This window comes from Bos taurus, chromosome 23 (genome assembly GCF_002263795.3).
Source record: "Bos taurus isolate L1 Dominette 01449 registration number 42190680 breed Hereford chromosome 23, ARS-UCD2.0, whole genome shotgun sequence".
NCBI classification, from domain to species: Eukaryota; Metazoa; Chordata; class Mammalia; order Artiodactyla; family Bovidae; genus Bos; species Bos taurus.
The window spans coordinates 15,266,722-15,269,444 of NC_037350.1; the positions used below are offsets into that span (position 1 = coordinate 15,266,722).

The 2,723-nt window shown below is 47.3% G+C and overlaps 1 long non-coding RNA gene across 1 annotated transcript; it reads left to right on the top strand.

Moving 5' to 3' along the window:
• Positions 1-1,239: 1,239 nt before the first annotated feature.
• LOC132343615 (uncharacterized) lies at positions 1,240-2,187 on the top strand. The gene is made up of 2 exons (XR_009492535.1): positions 1,240-1,386; positions 1,463-2,187. It is a non-coding gene; the product is annotated as an uncharacterized lncRNA (long non-coding RNA).
• The last annotated feature ends 536 nt before the right edge of the window (positions 2,188-2,723 follow it).

The following is a 2,723-nucleotide window of genomic DNA, read 5'->3' on the forward strand; positions in this document are numbered from 1 at the left end:
GATACTGGTATTAAAGTTATTTTTTAAGTCTGTATCTTTTTTTTGATACATAAATATTTATGGCTGAAGTAATATGCCTATGATTTGCCTTAAAACCATATAGGGAGAGATGGGACAAAATTGACCATGAATTGCTTCTTGTTGAAGCAGGTGATGGGATACAGGGCGGCTCTCATACTATTCCGTCTACTTTTGTATATGTTTGAAATGTTTGGAGTAAAAGCTTCAAATACTAGGACAAAACTCACTCCCAGTCGCCCCATCTAGAAGCCGTTCCCGATTGCTCTCACATAGCCTGCTATCTGCTCCTGCTCTGTAGGTGTCTTGGGTCTCTGTTCATGGCCAGCCTGTGGGTGGGGTGTCCCCTCGAAGTGGTCACCACTGGAGCATCCCCGCTGTGGGGGTGCTCAGCCTCAGAGAGGGAGGAGCTGCCCCCACCCGCCATGCCCACGTGCTGAAGTGTGGCGGGCAGCGCACCAGGCATGTTCACAGATACAAATTATTTCTCGTCATACAGTCCTGGGAAGTGAACTTTATTCTTACCCTGGATTTACGGATGAGAAAACATAGATTAAGAGAAAAGGGTTAAGAGAACTTTCCCTCTTGATCCATTTCCCCCACTGTTCACCTCCCAAGTGCAAAGTCATCTAAGATGTAATAGAACCGCAAGAGTTCTGGTGTGCCTGCCTCAAGTTTTCAGGAAATGGTGTTCACATCCGCCAGTCTGCCCAAAGCTCAGCCATCCTCCTTCAAAAAAATATATGTATTATATATATAAACATTATGTTATTTGGCTGTGCTGGGTCTTAGTTGTGGCACACGGGATCTTCCGTCTTCCTTACGACATGCAGGATCTTTAGTTGAGGCATGCCGGATCTAATTCCCTGACCAGGGATCCAACCCGGGGCACCCTGCATCAAGACCATGGAGTCTTAGCTACTGGGGCATCAGGGGAGTTCCATCGGTCATCCTTCTCTCCAACCCATCAGCCAGTCCTTCAGGGTCAAATTCATGCTCAGTCACTCTTCCACTGCTACCACCAAGGTCAGTCCCTCTCCCTTCCAGCCTGAGCTCAGCTCAGCCTCACCAGCCTCCTGCTCCCACCCTTATCCTCACCCATCCCTTCTCAGAGCAGCAAAGATGACCTTGGAGCATTCATCCAATGGCGTCTCTCTCCTCTTTCCTGTGACCTCCAACTGCATACAACAAGGAACTCTCAACACCCTAGGATGGCCAACAGCAACCTACACACACAGCGGGGCCTTCCAGTGTCCTCTCCCCTGCATCTTATTGGCTGCTCTCTTCCCTCCCGCCTCCACCCCAGCTTCCTCTGCACCATCTGTCCCTCTGCCATTGTACTTTCCTCAGCTCCTTCTCATCCTGCAGGTTCGCTTTCCATACTGTGCTTTTGGATGACCAGCCATTTTAGCCTCTGTTTAATTTTCTTGCAATTCTTTTGCAGTTGTCTTATCAGCCCTGGGATTTCTTTGGAAGGAATGATGCTAAAGCTGAAACTCCAGTACTTTGGCCACCTCCTGTGAAGAGTTGACTCATTGGAAAAGACCCTGATGCTGGGAGGGATTGAGGGCAAGAGGAGAAGGGGACAACAGAGGATGAGATGGCTGGATGGCATCACTGATTCGATGGACGTGAGTCTGAGTGAACTCCGGGAGTTGGTGATGGACAGGGAGGCCTGGCGTGCTGCGATTCATGGGGTTGCAAAGAGTTGGACATGACTGAGCGACTGATCTGATCTGATCTGATCTGATCTATGCATCCATTGATTTTTTTCTTTTTTTTCTTTTTGGTCTGTGTCACTCCACTAAAATGAAAGAAACATGAGGGCAAGAAACATGACCATCTCCTCAGCACAACTACTCTAGTGTTGGCCTTGCACATAAAACATGTTAAAAAATTCTACATTTGATCAACAAAGGAATTCTCCATAATTCCTAAAAGGCCAAGGCCTTTAGGAACTCGGTAAAGATGCTGAAGACCATTTAGTTACTATCTTGGTCCATCCCTGAACCCTTCCAGACTTTTCAAAAGGTCTCAGCACCAGGAATTCTTTGAGCCTGATTTAGTCTGCCTGCCTCTGGCCACCTTGGCCTTTTCTCCTGCTTCTGCTCTCCCCAAGCATACCTTTAACAACATGCCTGGAATAAAGCTTCATTTCTAAAACACCTACTATGTGCCAGGTATAGCTAGTCCTCCCAACCAACTCCAGAAGATAGATTTAAAAAAAGAAATGAAAAGACATGGCCAGAAAGAGGCTAAATCATTTGCCCAAGACCACATTAGTGAGTGGGAAGTAAGTAAGTAAGTGTTAGTTGCTCAGTCATGCCTGACTCTTTGAGACCCCACGGACTGAAGCCCACCAGGCTCTTCTGTCCATGAGATTTTCCAGGCAAGGATACTGGAATAGGTTGCCGTTTCCTTCTCCAGGGGATCTTCCCAATGCAGGGATCAAACCCAGGTCTCCTGCACTGCAGGCGGATTCTTTACTGACTGAGCTACAAGGATAAGAGTGGGAAATACAGGACAATCTGATTTACTTTAACTGTCCCAAATTAGTGGGTGGGGCTGTGAGAAGGTTTTTGTTTTTTAATATTTATTTTTTATTTGGCTGCACGGGGTCTTAGTTGTGGCATGTGGGATCTAGTTCCCTGACCAAGGATCGAACTCAGACCCCCAGCATAGAGCATGGAGTCAGCCACTGGACC